Source organism: Monomorium pharaonis, chromosome 8, assembly GCF_013373865.1.
Source record: "Monomorium pharaonis isolate MP-MQ-018 chromosome 8, ASM1337386v2, whole genome shotgun sequence".
NCBI classification, from domain to species: domain Eukaryota; kingdom Metazoa; phylum Arthropoda; class Insecta; order Hymenoptera; family Formicidae; genus Monomorium; species Monomorium pharaonis.
Window position 1 is genome coordinate 20878408 of NC_050474.1, and position 14070 is coordinate 20892477.

At 46.1% G+C, this 14070-nt stretch overlaps 1 protein-coding gene across 8 annotated transcripts in view; it reads left to right on the plus strand.

Annotated features, from left to right (window-relative positions):
* Nucleotides 1-14070, plus strand: part of LOC105836921 (Down syndrome cell adhesion molecule-like protein Dscam2) — an 87106-nt gene that overhangs the window by 1214 nt on the left and 71822 nt on the right. The gene's annotated exons all lie outside the window — the stretch shown is intronic.

The window sequence follows — 14070 nt, forward strand, 5'->3', positions numbered from 1 at the left end:
CCGAGATTCGTGATTCGTAACACGTTTTGCGAGATATATCTCGAGTTATAGTTTTAATAAGTCACATGGGAGCGGCAGTTCCATAGCTATGTTACCTCGTAGAATTTTCAACCTTGCAACCTATTGGCATTGTAACATGCAAGGCAACAATCACGTGCCGGTAAATGTGAAAAATATGAATGTATTTTACTCAAAACAATATTCGCGGAGTTTATTTTACATTGTTACGATGTTGTATATTTTTTTTTTTGCTCTATAACCATTATCCGCACAGTCTTTTTGGGAGGGCTTGTTTCAAAACTACGACGCGTCGTTAACCTACTATCGGATAGAGTTTCTGAAAACATATGAAAAAAAATTGATGCGACAGAACGCGGTGTATCCGCGGGGAATTCAATTCTGCCAGAAATATCTTGCGAAACCAGATATTGATCTTACGGAGCGGAAGATAGCCGTCGGTGATAGCGATCGTGTAAACTGAGTAGCAACGTCGGTTAACAAAGTGGGGACAACAATATTCACGTTCGAGGATAATCGCGTACCGCAATGTAACGCGAGAATCGCGAACCACGGGTCGTCGAGATCAGCGAAGAGGGTACCGCAACAAAATCTATTTCCGCCATTCCCCCGTCACCATTGAAACTCAATGTTGTCGGGACTGCAAAGCCAGAATAACAAGTGTCTTATTACGTGCATCATTGATCGCGAAATCCGTTCGTGAACGATGTCCACGTTTAATGAAAATCGGGAGAAAAACTAACGAATCTATATATATGGTTACCATTTGTTTCCGAAATTGTTTCCGAAATTGGAAACTCTGTGGTGAAATTGATATCGCGTTTGATAATTTTATTATTTCACGTTTCTCTCGACATTTAGTGCGAAACAATGTTACTAATAAATTAATCACGTTGTAATGCTAATTGCCCCGTCTTTCCCATGGCGCAAGAGTAATTTCCCATCGATCCGATTAGGAGGCAAGTTAGCATAGGAGCGTAAAGAGCACTTCTGAAATGCATCATCTATGGAGAGTCCTGTCTAACGGCGCTAATCGGTCAAGTACGGTTTGTTGTAGAGGAATAATTGGCAGAATCGAATAACCAATTATGTTAGCGCGGATATGGCATATGTTTAGCTTCACGTGTATTGTCGTTGACGTTGACAATATTTTAACGACCCTTGAGCGATTCATGATCGCTTGCGCAATTTTTGCCAATATCAATTTTTCGACGAAGGTAGGGCGACAAGGAAATTTTATTATTTCTTGGAATGGAAAAAGAAAGAGAGAGATGAGACAGGTACCGTCATGTACCGGCGCATATACATATGTATCGTATTTCGCGCAGTGCGCTGCATGAGAAATTTATGCCGTGTTAAATTTATATATTATATACATATACATACATCCCGGAAGCGCTCCTTGTCGAGTTATACGTTCCATCTGCGAGTTACACATCACGAATTTTCGAAATTCCCATGCAATGATCAGTTTTCGCCGAATGTTTCGTGTATCGTGCGCTCCGCGCATAAAAACATGAAATTTATCAGAGTATCTTAAGGTATTCGTGCTTCAAAATATAAAAACTTTGCAACGTGGCGTACATAATGTTTTGGATGGAAAAGGAAACATTGGAAAAAGTCGAGAAAGTAATAAGGAATCCGCTGGATTGGAATTTTATTGAGATTCAATTGATTCATTTTCCTTTATCAAATATTTTGCGTAGCGTGCGCTCTGCGATTAAAAAAAAACATAACATTTATCTCATCTTGAAATACTTATGTTAAAAAATAAAAGTTTATATTTAATATTTAATATATGTATATATTATATTATATTTTGGATGAAAAAAGAGAGAAACGTCAGAAGAGATTGAGAAAGCAATAAGCTAGGAATCTTCCGGATTGGAATTTTATTGAGATACAAGTCTCTTTGACTCACTTCCCTTTGGTTTACCAAACATTTTGTATAGCGTGGACTCTGTGATGATAAAAAGCACGAAACTTATCTCATCATCGAGTATTTATGCTTAAAAATCAAAGTTTGTAACGTGGATGATATCTTTGATGAAAAAAAAAAAATTGGGGAAAATCGACGAAAAAAGGTAATAAGGCGTGAATCCTTCGGATTGGAATTTTACCGAAATTCAAGCCCCTTTGATTCATCCCCTTCCTAGCTGGTACTGGTTTATCCTTATCGGAAGCACGCTGTCGCATAAATCAAAGTGTTTATTCAGTAGCCACGTAGGAAGCTGTGTGGAGAATGTGAGATGGCGGAGCGTGCTCCTCGCTAATAATCTACGACGTGCCGCTTTTCTGACCTATACTTGATAAATATTGCAGAAGTACTTTTACCATCCCCCTCCCCCTCTCTCTCTCTCTCTTGCTCTCTCTTTTTCCCTTTCGGAGATAAAGCCAAGCGAAAAGTCTCGAGGTCGGATCCCGGTGGTTTAGCTTTTTAAACTTAACTTGAACATTACTCGGAATTATCCGACATTCCGTCGGTGAAGAAGGGGGTAAATAATGGGATTTCGATATTTGAGAAATCTTGAGGGTGAAAATGGCCGCCCGCTTCCACGTAACGAGCAGATACGTAGCTCCGTTTCAAACTATATCAAAGTGGCGTACCACAAAAGATCTTTTCGAAGAAGCGAATTCCCCGGGCGAAGTTTAATCCGTCAATCCGTGAATAAGCTCAAGAACCGCGTTTAGAGTTTCCCGAGACGAAACTTTTACGTAACGTACATTAAATTAGCTCCTGTGCGGCCAAGATTATAAGCTATATCGGCGCCACAAAGAGCCGCACCTGGACCGCCGCTCCCGCTGCCCTCCCGTCACGTCAGCGGCCGAGAAAGATAATTCGACGCAATGTTTAATTACGGCGCGTAATTAATGGTGCACCTACTAGAGAGTAATTCGCGAACGTCTCCGACCGCTAGCCATTCAACCGCTGAGTAATCCCCCAGGCCGCAATGGATCTACGACACGGAATGCGCCAAATCGTCGCCTGCACGGGTCAATTTATCGCTTACCCTCGGACGGCAGGACAAGACATGCCTTTCGGGATGCCGTGAACGTTTACCCGTAGCGGCGCGCTATGATTTTAAATCTCTGAGTCGCTACGTCATGGCATACCGTACTCGAGAATTCACAGTGAACTGAAAAATGGCCGAAGAATTCCTTTATTGACGGGACGAGTGGTATTTTATCAATTCAACTTTATTAATCCATACATGTACATCGTTTGCAATAATAGCTCGTGGAAAAATGCACAATTCGATTTGTGATTTGTAAACACCAAAAATTAATCGCAGTTATTATTAATTACAACAGCTATAACTCATTAATAGTATTCTCTCTAAATTAATGAAATCCTATTAATTTCCGGTGCTATACTTTAACACACAATCATCACTGACTTTCATTATTTTTAATGATAAATACACTGATTTCGATTTAGACAGACGAATCAATTGATTTACACGATGCGAAAGACCTATATAGCGTTGCAAAGGATAAGAAATTGTTTAAAGATGTAGACTTCCTCTTGCGGGATCAACACTCGAAAAATCAGCACTTGCGGAATCGCACGGATAACGGATAATCTTAATGATCGATTCTGATCGATTGTATAAGCCGGGCGGTTTCAAGAAAGCGAAATGTCGGGTATCACGTTGAGAGGATTGGCCAGCGGATAGCCGCCGCGTGTGGTCAGCCGTTCCATCCCTCCCCCTCCCCTCCTTCCTATTAATCGGAAAAGTGTACAAAGACCGGCGCACACGGCCGCCTGTTGAATTTGCCTCGGTATATACCTGTCGATACGCGCCGCTGCTTGCCGCTGCGGAGCGCAGCGTGGAATTGAAAATAATGCTATCGGAACGCTATCGGAACGGCATCTAATCGGAAAGCAATTATGAGCCGTTGGGTTTAAGCTGCGGCACGTCGTGTATGTACCATAGTCGTTGCTGTTGTTATAGCTCCGCCGTCATTCCCGGTACCACCTCCGGGTGCCCCATGATTTACGCTAAATTCGTCCGGTAAAATAGAAGCGATGAAGATCGACCTCCCTTTCTCTCCCCCGTCACGGTGACAGCCGGTTTAATTAAATTTTGCGTTCGACGAACTTTTGCGATCTCAAGTTTTTTTTTTTTTCCATTTTACGTTATGCCGCGCAAAATAGATTATGTATGTGTGCGCGCGTATAAATAAAAAAACGGTGCCGTGTGATAAATGTACGAGCTAAATTTACATATACGTAATTTTTAGGAACCTACACGTGTACGTGATTAATGGAGAATTTAGAGAATACACAATTTTAGGATAACAGAATTGTGACATTTAGGTCAATTACAACGGAATTTCGTGGAGAATTTCTCTGTATTTTTGCGAGCACCGTCGTCACGCTCCAACTCGTTTCATTCTCAAATACGCTTAGTATTCCGTATTACGCAGAGAAGCCCACGCAAAGAAATAAAAGAAAGATAGAAGGATGAAGGAGCGAGAAGAGGGAGAGGGGGAAGGGAGGGCGCGTAAGGCCCGTGGTTCTTGTAATACGGACAGAACTCTTCTCCTCGGCTTCTTTTTCTTGCTAGATGCTAACCGTGGAAATGCGCGGCTGTCATCGGCAGTATTTAGTTTAAGGATAGCTCGCGGAAAGCCACCCGAGCCCGAGGAATAAAGATGGAGTAGATAGCGGACGACTAAAGAGGGAAGCCGATATGGCGCGGGGGTTGGAGGAGGAGAATTGAGCGGAGACGGAGTGGTGAACTTGGAGGAGAGCTTGCGAACGCGCGCTCGTCGACTCCACAGGTCACCGCCGTCATACCGTCACAATACAACCCTATCAGGCCGCGGTTGAGACCACCACCCCCGCGATGGAGCCTCGCTAGTTTCATTCTTCTGCATCTATCCTCTTCCCTCTTCGCGCCCCGCTATCGCGACTTCAACCCGCTGCTCGTTTCAGCGCTCGTTTCAGCACCGGAGCCTCTCTCTCTCTCTCTCTCTCTCGTCTCTCCGTCTTTTCGCCGGTGCACCGCGGCCTATAACGAGTGGTACACCCCATCTCTAAGGCGCTACGCTCTCTTTTCTTTCCCCCGCGTTCCTCTTTCCTCCCGCCGCTCGCTCCCATTGCCCTCTCATATTCCGTCTTTTATTTCTTCCCCCCGACGTCCTCCTTCTTGCCGTGCGCTCTCTCGCCGGCTTGATCTTCTCTTCTTTCTCCATTTCCTACTCTGTACCATGGGAATAAATGAGGAGCACACGTCAAAGCGAGAAAAAAGAAAGCGCCTTTCTTGTTGTAAGCTCAAGCGCACTGGCGCTGGGCTGCCATGTTTTTCTACGGTGCCGTCTTCTTACGATGTAGACGTCTTCGCGGGTGGTTTCATCCTCTCGCGCTCGCTTCATGGTTTCCCAATGAGAAGAGTCTTGCCCGAGTCGGTTCGTCGACCGGACGAGATTAAACGTCTTGGCGGAATGTCAACTCTTGGAAATGAATCTTAAATAATCTGCCTTTTTTCCCCCTTTTTTTTTTCGTTATCGTTCGGACTTTGGCGCGCGCTTTGCATCTGAATTTATAATTGCAGAATAGATTTGACAAAGTCAACGAATGAACCTGTCGAGCGACGTCGCTATGTAACTGCGCGCTCGATACAGACGTTTCGTACGTGCGGATGATTAAGGAAGGCATGTCTGCGAGCGCGCTAGATACGTCGTTTATCTGTGCTTCGTTTAGTTTCACCGTTTTCTGCAAGCGCAAGCGAAATTTTCCAACGTTCCTGCTGAATCGTCCTCCGGCACGAGGATGTCGTCTCGGAACGTTCAATTCCCTACGTGACTGTCGTGCATATCGTGCACTTCTGACGCATGTCCTTGCAGTAGTTTGAGTCGATGATGCAGTCAGACCGTACAGCGCGACGAGACGAAACTTCAAACCATAGTTCTCTCCGTGCAATAGTCGAGATCATAGTTAATAACGGTAATGCAACAAACTCAAATCAGTCAAACACGTCGCGAAGTTTGTGAAGTAGATGTGTGCCGCAATATCCCGCTACAAATTATTTCAAAAATTAACACGAATTAACACACAAGTGTTCATATTCGTATTCTTATAATTAATTATTAGTGGACAAACTTATGCTACGCTTTGTTATAATTACTGTTCCAAACAGAAATTTGGTTAAACAACATATTTCGAGATGAATTTTATTTATTTATTGTACGTATATATTCTGTCTTCAAATAGAAACAAAGTGATTGAAAAATAATACGTAATACATAAGTAATGACGTAATGTCCTAAGTACACGGAAAGAATAGTTTTGTTAAAGTGTCTAAAAAGTTAGCTGAATACAGGTTTGAAAATAATTATGTAGAACGATTGCCTGCTTGCAAGAATATCGAAACTTTGCAGAGTTGCTTGAACGTTCTTCCTAGTTACATTAATGATTCAATAAAATTTTCAGATCTATGTCTATAATATATACACGCAGAAAATTACTATGGTAAGCAGTAAGCGCGGATCAAGGAAGGAATTATAAAAATTTTCATTAAATTACCATAGTGTTTACTACAATTTTTCCTTATAGTCCGTGTTTACTATCGTAATTTTTGATATGAAATTTTCTCCATACAGCTTTTTTAGATGCTTTAGCAAAGCACGTTCTTTCCGTGTATATAAAGACTTTAGATCTACTACATGAACCATTTGAGCGTGTAAAGGGATTGATAAAATAAACTCGAGGCGCGAATGAAGATTGAGAATTGTGCGTCCACGGGGGAACGAATAAAGCAGCGGAGTAGCGCGCGCGCGCGCGCGCGCTGAGAGGACCGGTTGCGTAAATAAATTCCAGTTTGAACGGCTTAACGTGTATCGCGCGGCACAGCTACGTCTCTCTGCAGCGGCAGCTTTGTTAAAAGACGTTGCGCCTGAGGGAATAACCTGAACGAGGTACGGAATGACGAGAAGGAAAATAAGAAAGACCCTGGGTTGGCGGCGGGTTCTGGTAGCGGCGACAGCGACGGTGTAGCACCGCACCAGGCAGTAATAAAACGTGACGGAAAGATGGCGAACAATAACGACGCTGCAGGTAGCTGGCTGGATATCTGCCAGCTGAAATTTTCACGGGGCTAAACGAAGTATATATACCGGGGGAAGTTAAACGGACGGAGAGCGGACGGGGAAACGAAGCGGCGGCGAATCGAGGGGAGGATAACGCAAATAGTTGGGCGTTGAGAACCTTAAACGCGCGCGCGTAAGTGCCCGAGTCTTCCTTAAGCCACAATTTCTCCCTCGCTTTTAGCTCGCCGTTCACCCAGGTAATTGAACGAAAAGAAACAAAAATTGAAGGGCATTCGACCGGCTACGGTCCCGTAATAGCTTAGCCGAGCGAGATAAGAAAGGAAGACGTGACAGGTATCGCCGTCGGTATTGGGCACATGCCAATCGAAGTTAAACGCGGCATCGAGGGAAGACGTAGGGCGGGCGGGACGGCGCGCGAACGCGCGCGGGGATGAATTACGTACGTGACGCGTGTCGCCGGGCGTAAGATTGATTATCTAACGGTGGTTAACAATTTAACGCGACGTGAAAACGCCCTGGCAGGGCGGCGTGCGGGAATGCAAAAGATGCGCCCGGGGGATGGGAGTAAGAAAAAGGGCGAAGGAAAAGGCGGAGGCAAAGTAGAGGAGACGTAGGTAGAGGAAGACGAGTAGAATAGACCGAGCGCAGAGCGGGCGCGTCACACAGCGGCGCGTAACGAGGGTGCCGGCGTGCGGGAGAACAATAAGGACGGTACCCGGGCGCGGGATGTCTGCCAAGTAAAACTCGACGGAGTACGAAGAATAGGGAACACCAAAGACCGCCGCCGCCGCCGCCGCCGCCACCGCCGTCGCCCCGATATCCACCGCGTCAGCCCCTTAATCTCTGGCGGTGTGATAACGTCGACGCAGCATTTTGCATGCTAGACTGCTGCCGCATCCATTCTCGTTTCTCTCCCTTCCCACGGTGTCCTATTCGCCTCTCCCTCGTGCATTCTCCCCCTCTCTCTCTTACCCTCACGCGCGTTTCCAAACGGTGTACGCGCCGGCATCAGCGATGTTCTACCACCATCGCCACCGCAACCACCACCATTGCCCCGTGCTATCGTACTTGCCGCTGCCGTAATCTACTACCTGCTCAAGCTAGTCTGGCTGGGCTTTATTGCCTATGTAGCGGCTTCCGAGAGCGGCTTCCTCCCGAGCCAAAGTAACGATGTCGCCCAAATGTACGCGCGCGCGCGCGCGCTAAGTTATCGTGGTATCGTATTCTCTCCCGTCGTCGATAATCGAACTTCACGGGATCGCGATCCATCTACGTGTCTTCGGCGAAATGGAGAACTGCGGCGTCTAACTTGAGATGTTGTAAGTTTCCGGTTTCGATATGCGCACGGACGCGGCGGCCCTGCAGGGCAGTGCAGGGCTGCACACACGTACGAAGAATAATTACTCGACCGTATTAAGGGGATCTCCCTCTCGGGAGGTACGTTGAGAGTATCGTGTTTATGGTCTTCGTGCCCGGCTCCCTGAGAAACTCGGAGAAACCCGTAGTAGCCCCCACGCATCGTATCGCTCGTAGAAAAGGAAACGTCGATCGTAAAAGCCGGGCTGTTTCAATGAGTAAATTACGCCCCGGCTCAGTTTGTTCTCGGGAATAACGTGGGCCGCATAATAAAAGGAGAAAAGGAAGAAAATAATGTGGGGAAATTAACTAATGGCTCTCCCGCGTGGGCGCGTAGTTCTCTTTCTCCATTCTCACTTCAAAGCGACCCCCTCCGTTGAGTCAATTCCCCCGCGACATTGCGTAATAATTTCCCGCGGAGGTTCCCTCGTGCGTGTGCACTTCGTCGACGTCATCCGCGGTCATCTCGCGGAGGGATGTAACGAAATAAAATTCAAGAATTGCCGGTTCCCGAGCGGGTTACGCAGCGAGACACACTAGAAGCCGCGGTGTGAACGGACTGCGGATGTCGGCGGTGCGAAGGGTGGGAGGGGGTGGAAGGAAGGTTCCATAGTCACGCATTAGGAGGTCGCTCTCTCTGTTCCGTGGCCCCTCTAGGCTCGTACGTTTCAATTTGTCCCCGGCCTCTGATGTAACCGCGCGGTCTCATTAGTCGACGGGGCGAAGGAACGGGAGAGATGCAGTCTCTATCTCTGTTCCACCCCGACATGCGGCTCTGTCACTCAGCCACCCTCGCGCTCGTCCCCTCATCCTTTTCCCACCGTCCTCTCTCTTTCTCCCTCTCTCGCTCTTCACAATCAACCTTACTGCTGCACCGCTATTCCCGACCTAACTACCTCTTCGCTACGACCACCATTGGCAACGTCACCACTACTACCGTCGTCGTCGTCGTTGTCGTCGTCCTCGACTACTACCGCGTCCGCGGGTATCGGTCTATATACCCTTCACGCTCCCGATGTAAGGTACGGACAAACAATTACTTGTTCCACCCTCGTAATTGGTATGCCAGGAAAGAAGCCTCTATCCACCTGTCGGCTCTGCCACGTAAGACTCCTCGAGAAACTTTAGTCACTAACCCACGGCAGACTCCTTCCACGACTCCTTCCCTCGAAAGCTCTACCGAGGCAAGCGGAGGAGCTTTTCAGGGAATCGAAATTGCGCCCCGTCGAATGAACGAGCGAACTTCTGGCGATGGGGGGGTTTTCTACATTTTTACGTTTTACTTTTTAGATTTGTCTTTATTTGCCTCGGGATTCTTTTCCTCTCCTCCTTCTCGGACGGTTCGTGTTCCACGCAAATGAAGTATATTCCTTTGCCGGTTCGATTCGATATTGTCGTAATTGCGATACTCGATGCGAGCGCGAAACAGTAATAGCCCGTCGTCTGAAATATGTGCCACGCATCGTTCGCGAATGGTCAACGTTCCATGACGAGAACAATGCACGCGCGGTTATAATTATAGCGATCGTAATTGCACCTGTGGATAGCTGTCCTCGCAGCAATTTATTATTGGTTCTTCTGTACGTGAACGATATTTAACATGTACACACGTACATGCAAACACACACAAATTATTTTTGCATATAGGGAGAAGTTTGAAGATACGTTTATATGATTAAGTTGCATTTATTATAAAATTTTAGCTAAATTCGATAACGATATATCTGCCGCCGTCCCGAATACTCGTTTAACTCGATAAACAAACGAACGTAATTGCACATTTGGTATGTTTTTACAATGCAGCCGTAATGCGACGCGCACTTGCCGTAACGGAATATGAAAACAGTCTGTATTCGTATCAATTTGCGAATGGCAACGCGACTAATATATACAACGCGGTTTAGAGATGATGGTTCCGTCATCAGCGGGTCCTCGCAATATAAGCAATTAAGTGCGTAATTACATGAAACCGCACACGCCTGCGGCAACGGGCACCACAAATTCATTCGACGTGAACCACAAAGCAAATCACTGTCATGCGAAACGCGCGCTGGCAGCCTGTCAAGCATCGCAGAAAAAGTTTCGCCGAAATGTTAATAGTGCTTGACGTTCCCGTGGCATTTATCAGTGAGCGCGTCTGCCTGTGGAATAAGGATGAGATTATGATGTGCAAATTCGAAAATATCATTCTTCTCGTTTGTTTACGTGAAATTATGATCAATTATATACAAGGAATAATTGCTTGAAAAAGAAAAATGGAGGAAAAGAGGATTATGAATCTTTTCATAGAATATACATATCAATTGCTTAATTCTTAATTAGTATCAATGTTATTATGTTTAGCATACAATGGTGTTGTAGCAACATTATTATCTTTAACCGCCGCTTTTATTTTGGACTATTTTATTTTTATTTCTCGTGTTTTTTTACTTTACTTTCCTTCTGGTTCGTTTCTCTTATTACGGATGTAAAAGGATTCCTCACTCCATGCATTTCTGACGATTTTTGCAGTTTAAATATTTCTGTCATTGTTAGAAAAAAACTCTAATAATTCAACGTGTTGGTTTTTCCGATATGTTTCCATCGTGCTTTCACCATCCCGCGAAAAACTGTTTACAGTAATCGAACGTGTCTGAGAGAGAGAGGGACCCGTGGAATATGTTTGCTCTAATAGTACCGGGAACATGGAACGTAATTTTCTTCTCTGTGTACAAGCGCCGTAATACTCGACATTTCCACGGTATCTCTGATCAGGGCCGGCCTTAGAACTTTCTGAAATCTGCGGTTACGTTGACATAATGGCAGCAGGGAAATGTATCGAAATTTTCAACTTTCAAATTGAAACTCTGAAGGCTTTATTATCCGCTTAAAATTAAACATAGGTATATCAAAATGACGAATATTTCAAAAATTATTGTACAAAATTGAATTAACATTGTAGATTTTTTTATAATCTCGACAATTACGGTACACGCGTTTTAATGTACCTCTTAAGATTATGCAATTATATCTTTATATTTTAGAGTTACAAAAAGCGAAAAGAGATACCATATAAAATTGAAATTATTTCACTTTGATCTTATAATTAAATATACTATTGTATTACAGACTGATTGATTTACAGACACAAACGAAGCTTTCCTCGTTTAAATATAATAAATATAATTAATAAATATCGATCTCTCGTAACGATGCGTTCACCCCCGTCGCAATTAAGCCAGCCCTGACTTCGATTCTTAGTCCAGAGAGAGAGAGAGAGATCCGGTTCTATTTCCGCACTAAGAGCGTGCGTAGCAAAGAGCAAATATAATTGGAATAAATGAAATTATGCCCGCGCTCATTTTCGCTTAATACGATTTTCCGCTTAAGAGACGGCGGTCGATCGTTCGCGGCGTGCGATGGGATTAGGTGGGAAAGGTGTTCAAACACAGAAAGAGCTTCCCGGGCACGAGAAGCGAGAGGTTTCCGTTTCCGCCGACGGCAAATGGACATTTACATCGCGAGGAGGGGAGCATCGGAGGGTGATAGACAAGAATGTCGTCGTTATGGCGGCGGTTCGTGGAGGCTCAAGCCATCCACCCCTCGGCGGCAGATGCGTAAACGAGATAAAAGCATGCAAAAGACGCGCGCGCGGTGCAGCGCGCGCTCGCGCCGGATGCGACGCTTGCCACCCTCCCTTTTATCTTCCTTATCCCGCGCTGCTGCCGCGCGCTCCGCCTATATTCTTTTACAAACTTTAAGAGGTAATTGAACGTCAACAAACTCGGTATTTCAAATTATTCCGCGTAATATTTCTCTCTCGTCGTGTGCCCGCGCAACGTCGTCGTCGTCTCGTGGCATTCGCATCGCGAGTTATTCGCCGTCTCGTAAATTTCGCGCTTTATTTAACAAGCCGGGGGAGGGAGGGGGGGAGGGGGAGCTCGCGCGCGTAAATAACACACGCGGATAACCCGCGATAATAATTCATAAAGGCGAGGTGTTCAACTCTTTCATCCAACAATTATCGACGGTTTAACAAGAGTGGCAACTCTTGCCATAATTTTCTCGCTCATTTCCATTTTTATTGTTTCGAAAAAAAAAAAAAAAAAATGGTTTAATATTTCGCGAATGTCGTGAAACCCAGAGAACTCGTCGCTCGCGGGGAAACCGCTTCGTGACCGATTAGCCCGTCCGCCGTGCCGGAACTTTCGTCGTATTTCGTTTTTTCGCAAATAGCGCGCTCGCGGCCGGCTTGCAAAATAGGACGGTGAAACTTTTTTGATTACGTTGCGTCAAGTAGCCGAATACGTTGCGCCGCCGAACATACGATACGTCGTCGTTGCCCGCAACTTTCGTTCGGCAGTGCCTTAACCGTCTTCGATACGCTACCGCCGGTAATGCGATTCCTGAATTATTCATGAGAAATATGAGTGGTACTTAATCGCACGCCCACCCGTCGGCCGCCCGCGCGCGCAGCGACGCATCCCGCGCGATGAAAGTGGTAACGGGGCAATTAAATTTAAATTTTAAACGGCGGACTTTATCGCTCGCGATGAATTAATCCGTTTGATACCTATCCGGCGCAGGGGTATCCGCGCGGCGCGGCGCTTTTGTTTTTGTTTGCGGAACGAGCGACGGACGCGTCACGTCGCTGCAAGCTCGTCGGCATAAAATTCATTCTGATTTGCGCGAAGCTGCATATAACGACCGTCCGATTCCGGAGGACTCGCGCGTTTCCCATTTCGCAATTGTGCGCGATCATTATATTTCCGCGGGGGCGAAATTGAGAAAGAGCGCGCGACGACAGTGCTCCCCGAGAGGATTTCAATCGCCCTTCGTTAGGAAAGAGCGATCGGGACGACAGTTCAAAGATCGGATAAGAAAGGCCGTATAATTCGCAGAATCCACTGGCACCGAGTCAGCGTACGTTAACAGGGTGCAAAGGGCAGACGGAGAGAGAGAGAGAGAGAGAGAGAGAGAGAGAGAGAGAGAGAGAGAGATAGAGAGAACGGCAAAGGGAAGTACCGAGAGGTCGAGGCAGAGGGGATGAAGGCCGGCGTGGCCGTGGGTCGATTTTACACGGACAACGTACAATCTCTATGCATGAGGCTCACTGGGGCTACCGCTTCCTAAGTACACAGAATACGTATTTGCATTTCGGTCTTTGTACCGGTGTGTCCTGTTAGTGCCCTCTCTTTCTGCTTGTCGCGCATACACACACACACACACACACATATGCACACATTCTCTCTCTCTCTCTCTCTCTCTCTCTCTCTCTCTCTCTCTCTCTCTCTCTCTCTCTCTCTCTCTCTCTCTCTCTCTCTCTCTTCCTCCCTCGCGCTCGCAGTTTCGCTGTGGCTGGCTGGTTGGCTGACTCCGGGTTTATGTATACGCGTATATTCCGCGCTCCGGATCCACACGCATAGCGTTAACCGCACTGCGGTTTCCGTGTGAGTCCCCAACTATCCCTCCAAGATAGTATTTATAAGCCTAGTATTAAATCATCGTTGAAGACGAGGGAGAAACGCGCGACGTGCAGAATGTTCCCCGAACGCTCCGCCGCGAATTCACGCTCGAGGGAGAAACACTCCCGACAAATCGGCCAATATCCTTCGTAAGAGCGCTCGTAAAACAACACGCGGATATTTTATATCTCAAAGC